Source organism: Piliocolobus tephrosceles, chromosome 7, assembly GCF_002776525.5.
Source record: "Piliocolobus tephrosceles isolate RC106 chromosome 7, ASM277652v3, whole genome shotgun sequence".
NCBI lineage: Eukaryota > Metazoa > Chordata > Mammalia > Primates > Cercopithecidae > Piliocolobus > Piliocolobus tephrosceles.
This window is the reverse complement of record NC_045440.1, coordinates 138,398,493-138,404,732: the sequence shown is the minus strand read 5'-3', so window position 1 is coordinate 138,404,732 and position 6,240 is coordinate 138,398,493. Positions and strand designations below refer to the sequence as shown.

The window sequence follows — 6,240 nt, the reverse complement described above, 5'->3', positions numbered from 1 at the left end:
TTTTGTTTATTTGCTTCCAATATAAAAATTATCCATTTCAAATACTACTGTAAGAAAACTTTTATTAAGATATAAAATGTTTATTTTAATAAAAACATATTGTATTCCCACCCTAAATTCATCCTTTTTTAAAAACAGGACTTCAAACATTTAAATCTTTCATGTGATTTTTATTGTCTTTGTGTTTGTACTTTTTTTCAATTAGGATGTAATTTAGTTTTATGATGAAAACCACCTGGAGGCTAAGACCACATACATTTCCATGTATACATAGAAACTTGTTGTATTAGTCAGTTTGGGCTGAGTTGTGTTGCAGTAATATCCCCCAAATCTTCAGGGCTTACAAAAACAACAGCTTCTGTCTAGCTTGTGTTCATGCTCTTTGAAGATCAGCTGCAGCCCTGCTCCATGTTCTCTTTATTCTAGAATCAAGACCAAAGGAACAACCTTGAGCTGTGGCACCCCAGCATCATGGTAGAGGCCCACAAGAAATGTCAGAATCAGAGGATGGCACTTAAAGTTTTTATCTGGAAGCAGCAATTATCATTTTCACTCACATAACATGGACCAAATCCAGAAACATGGCTAATAAGCCTGATGTCAATGGAGCAGGAAGAATACCTTCTTACAGGGAGGGCCACCAGGCAGGCCCTAAAAAAAAAAGAGAAACAAAGTTTTGGATAAATAGTTCAATCTACTAGAATTCTGGGTCATGAGTCTCCACTTTCCTCTATTTGTAAGCAAAATACATCTATTCTTTCCAATAGGGATGCCAGATTAAATACAGGATGCCCAGCTAAATTTAAATTCCAGATCAACAATGAGTAATTTTTTAGGATAAGTATACTCAAAATATTGCACAGTGAGATAGACTAAAAAATTATTCATTGTTTATCTGAAATTCCATTTTAACTAGGCATCCTATATTTTAATTTACAAAATCTGGCAGCCCTACTCAAGGAAAATAACCTAAAGATTCCATTCGGTTACAGCATCAGACTTGAATTCCATGATCTCAGGGAGTTCTCTACATCAGGCCCAGATGTTCATTCTCTTGAGAGCAAAACCTATGGATCAAAAAGACAAGTTATCTACCCCTCATATGCCCAGTGTATCATGGTGAAACAGGATACCTGAAACAAACACTCCCATTCAGAAAGTGAGAGGAGAGGAAGAACGCAGAAGCCACTTGTCCATGGCAATTCTGAAAGGCCCTCGGGCAGAAGTTGCAGACTACCTTCTATAGAGACTGGAAATGTTCTTTGATTAGGACTTGATTCTGGACCTAGAACACTAACACCTGATCTATTGTTCAGCATGGTGCTTGGCACTGTCCTCCGGGAAGTCTTTCCTTTTCAATTGTTCTCCTAAAGCATTTTTTGTAAAGGACAATATGTCCTCTTTGGAAGCTGGCCAGGCTTCTCTGTCTTCTTCCCACAGAAAGTTGGAAAACCAAAGGTCATTTCAAGTCTCAGTTATAATCTATTTTAGCATGAGCCGGTGACTCTTTTGGCAATATAACTTTCTCACATTCTTATCTATTTGATTCCAAACAGCCTCATGTGCCAATGGCCACATCCATAATTCTTTTCTAGTTGCGACTTTCCTTCTAGACTTAATTGCAGGTAATTTAAATTGATCTGGCTCCAGTGAAAGAACTACACTTAGAATCTCTCTTCCCTAAGCCATTTTGTCCAACTGGAAGGATGTAATTGGTGCCACTGTAATCAGTTGAGAGGTTTTAATTGAGGAACAATACCTTTGATTGGTCCTTGCCACAAGGCTGAATTTTAGTCAGTCTTTGTCACTTAAGACATTTCCGGTTTTATCTTTTGTTGTTTGGAAATCAAAATCAACTACACCCTCTAGTCCTCGGAGTTCTCAAATTTCTGGACCCTTTCTACTCCGTTTGATCTCCCCGAAATGGACAATTCCTACCTAAGTTCAACTTTCATATCATTTCACTACGGGCAGCCCACAGCAACTTAGGCATGAGAGTAATATTCCGTTTCACAACTTTGCCTAAAGCCATACGCTCATTTAGTGCATTATCTGTCTTCCTGGGGATGAAAGGTGACAGTTTTACCCAATACCTTGCCACTAGATAACATAGGTTGCCATTTTTCCATCCTTCAACAACGTTATTTTTTGCTTCCCACTCCCAGGCCTCAGAATTAATGCAACATAATTTAGGTTTCCTGCTATGGTAGCAACTCAGTGATAAGTCTTAATTGCTGTATCAATTAGCTTAGCCTATGTCGTGATGGAGTAACAACAAACACATTCAAAATCTTACAATAAGAAAGATTTACTCCTTGCATATGTCCACGTCCTTTACAGGTTGGCTGTCATTTCGTAACGTCATCTTTTTCTAGGACTTAGACTGAAGAAGCAGACATTACCTGGGACTTGTTGGCTTGGGGCAAAGTAAAAAGTTAAAAAAAAAAAAAAGGCACATATCCCTCTATTTGGAAATGGCGTATGTTCTGGCTACATTCCATTGACCAAAGCAAGTCACGTGGTCAGGATGAACTTCTTTTTTTTCTTTTTTCCTTCTATGAAGTTTATTTATTTATTTTTTAATTTTCTCATAGGTTATTGGGGTACAGGTGGTGCTTGGTTACATGAGTAAGTTGTTTAGCGGTGATTTGTGAGATTTTGGTGCACTCATCACGCAAGCAGTATACACTGCACCCTATTTGTAGTCTTTTATCCCTCAAAGATGGACTTCTGATGGGTGCAAAATATACTAGTCTCACAGGGAAGAGCAGTGGGGAAGTAGACCCACAGTGAAGGACAGCAGATACTTGCACAGCAGATACTTTTGAGCAAATAATAGAATCTACCCAGTAATGTGCTGGTAAATATTTAACAACTGCCTCTCTGGAGGAATAGAAGCCCTGATTTGTACATTTGTCAGTTTTCCATGGTATAAATACTCTCACCATGGCCAATTTCAAGTCACCACTGTCACGTCACCAAATGTGAAATTAGGAAGAGACATATACAATTAGCTCTTATGAGCCACTATGCGCATGCCACAGTGCACCACTGAATCAACCTCAGTTTAAATCAACTATTTGCTAAACATAAGTTGACTTATGCCTGTTCCATAATATGAAGAACCCCTGCAGTCTTGCTGTGGATTGTAACAACGGAGGAGACTCTTATGTGACTCAGCATAAACCTCCCTCAAACTTAAGCTGAGGATTTGCGGTAGGGCTGAGGAGGACTAGACAACTCAAAATTAAGTCTTCATATTATTTGCTATTTCAGGATTAATTGGAAAATTCAAGTGGAGAGTAAGAATGTGAGATTGAAATAAAAATAGTATTTTGCCTCTATAAATAAGATTCAGCCCCAGGCTCCTCTTTTGCAGAAATTCTTATTAAGGACTTGGCTCTCCTCCAAGAAAAATAAGGTAGAAATCATTCAAAACCCTTTACTTCCAAATTATTCCTGATAGGAGCTGCTTGATGAGTATAGCTCTCTAGTTTTGTATGTTTACAATTTTCCAATAAAAGGCTTGTTTAAAATATCCCTGAGCTAGGAAGTAGCTCTTACATACTTAAGTCTTAAGCCATTTTTTTCCAAAGACTATTCCTTTTTTTTTTTTTTTTTCTTTTGAGACTGAATGTCTCTGTAGCACAAGCTGGAGGTCAGTGGTGCAAACACAGCTCACCGCAGCCTCCACCTCCCAGGCTCAAGTGATCATCCTGCCTCAGCCTCCCACGTAGTAGGAACTACAGGCGCCCACCACCATGCCCACTCATTTTTGTATTTTTTTGTAGAGACAGGGTTTTGCATTGCCCAGGCTGGTCTCAAATTCCTGGGCTTAAGCAATCCTCCTGCCTTGGCCTCCCAAAGTGCTGGGATTACAGGCGTGAGCTACCATGCCTAGCCCATGTATTCTTTAAGTACACTGACAACATCTCTGTGGTAACACTGGGCAAGTTGCTTATGTGCTCTGAATTTCTGTTTCTCCAGCGACAGGACGGGATAATAACATCTACCTTACAAAGCGATTATGAAGCTTAAATATCTGGCATACATAAAGTATCCAGCAAAGCAGTTGCACATGGTGGTCACTCAATAAATAATCACCAGCATTCACTAATGAGGATACTGATTAGAATTATCACGATTTTTTATTACTAAGCCATGAAACTAGAGGTTTTAAGTTACTATTTAAAATAGTCCAAGACTTTATTCAATAGCCTCAGAGCATTTGGCAGGAATAATTTGGCTTTCGATTTTGAGTGCATCTGACAGGAATGACTTTTGCAGCTCCCCTAGATGCATGGATGTTATTGTAATTTAACAAAACTCACCTGTCTAGTTGCTACTGCATTTTGTCTGTTGGCCTCGAGCTTGGTTCAAATTGTCAGGCCAATGGAAAGACTGAATGCTTTGCCTCCAGGCAAAACTGTGGCCTGCAGGGGGTGGACCCTGCATCACATCCTCAGCGAGAATGGAAAGCTCACTCAGCATGCTGTAGTCTTTCATACGGATTCTGACATAAAACATCAGGCGGAAATTCCACTTCTGACTCTGCAGTAATTGTGGAGGAGCCAGAGGGCCATCCAAACACAGATGTCTGGCATGACGCTGCACGCCTCGTGAGGTTACAGGACAGACATAGCAGAGAGATAGCGATGATCATGCATAAAGGAGGGCCCACCATCTTCAGGGGACAACTCATTCACTCTTCCTCCTTCATTGTTCCTGAGTTACTGAGAATAGTCAAGATTACTGTTTCAGACTTTTTCCAATGTCTTGACTTATAACGGAGAGAAAGATGTTGATGCTGGTAATGATAATAGTAAAAATGGTGGAAGCTTTTCCAGAGTTTCAAATGATGGAACTCTGCATCCTACTATTTTGTAGCATGTGTGAGTAGGGGTGTGTGTGTGTGTGTGTGTGTGTGTGTGATTTTACATATGTATGTGTATACTGATTCCTCCTGAGTAGCCCCCACTTTTTTTTTTTTTTTTACTAAGTATATCAGCTTCTGGAACTGCACATAATCGTTTTCCAGCAGTGACACTCAGGCATAGGACAGCCATCAAAGACCCGGAAGCCATGTAATAGAGCTGACCTTTGAACTAAGGGAACAACCCTTGCGTGTGCAGTCAAAACTCCAAGCATAACTTTTGACTTTCCAAAAACATAACCATTAATAGTCTACTGTTAACCAGAAGCCCTACTGATAACATAGTCAATTAACACCTATTTTGTTTGTTATATGTATTGTATACTGTGTTCTTATAATAAAGTAAGCTAGAGAAAATAATGTTACTGAAAAAATCATAAGAGAAAATATATATCCTCTTCATTAAGTAGAAGTGGATCATCATAAAGCTCTCCAACCTCATCGTCTTCATGTTGAGTAGGATGAGGAGGAGGAGAAAGAGGAGAGGTTGGTCGTACTGTGTCAGCAACGGCAGAGGCAGAAGAAAAGCCAAGCATAGCAGCCCAACGAAGTTCAAACCAGGTTGTTCAAGGGTCAACTGTAAAGACTACTAGAGGCAGAGGCTCACTTAATTGCGTGTTCAGAAATTAAGAGTTTAGCATTATTAGACTATGCAAAGGCATACAGAGTGATATAATGGACTTTATATCACTTTATATCATTTATCTATAATGGACTCAGAAGCAGGAGGGTGGGAGGGGGGAGGGGGGAACACATTAGGTACAATGTACACTACATGGGTGATAGGTGCACTAAAATCTCAGAATTCACCACTATATAATTCATCCATGTAGCCAAAAACCACTTGTACCCTAAAAGCTATTGAAAAAAAAGAATTTAATATTGTTAGTATGAGCAGCTCCACAAATTTAGGGTGCAAATATGGTCATATTATTTACTTTTCCAATTAATTCATTGAGTAAAGCTTGCTGCTATAACAACAACAACAAACAAACAAATTTGCGGTTATTTCTTGCTCATATAACAATCTAAATTAGATGTTTCTGGTTGGAGGGCAGCTTTCCTCTACAGAATGATCCAGGGCACAAAGCATAATTATACTCTCTTCTGGCCAGTGGGGTCTTGCACCCACTCTACTCAGGGTAGATTTCCCTAGGGCTCTCAGGAGACTCCTAAAGAAGCCAACTTAACTTTCTGTTACCTCTTCTGATAATGCCAGGAGGAAAAAAATTATATAAAAGCTTTATATTCACTGAGGCATCCTACTATATTGAATTGTCTGAAATGAAAGAACCAAATGTCATCTT

General features: G+C 39.3%; 1 long non-coding RNA gene across 1 annotated transcript; it reads right to left on the bottom strand.

The window, feature by feature from the left end:
* Nucleotides 1-238: 238 nt before the first annotated feature.
* Nucleotides 239-4,572, bottom strand: LOC111550185. The gene is made up of 3 exons (XR_002733957.2): nt 4,332-4,572; nt 558-651; nt 239-422 (listed from the first exon to the last, which is right to left on the bottom strand). It is a non-coding gene; the product is annotated as an uncharacterized LOC111550185 (long non-coding RNA).
* Between the last annotated feature and the right edge of the window lie 1,668 nt (nt 4,573-6,240).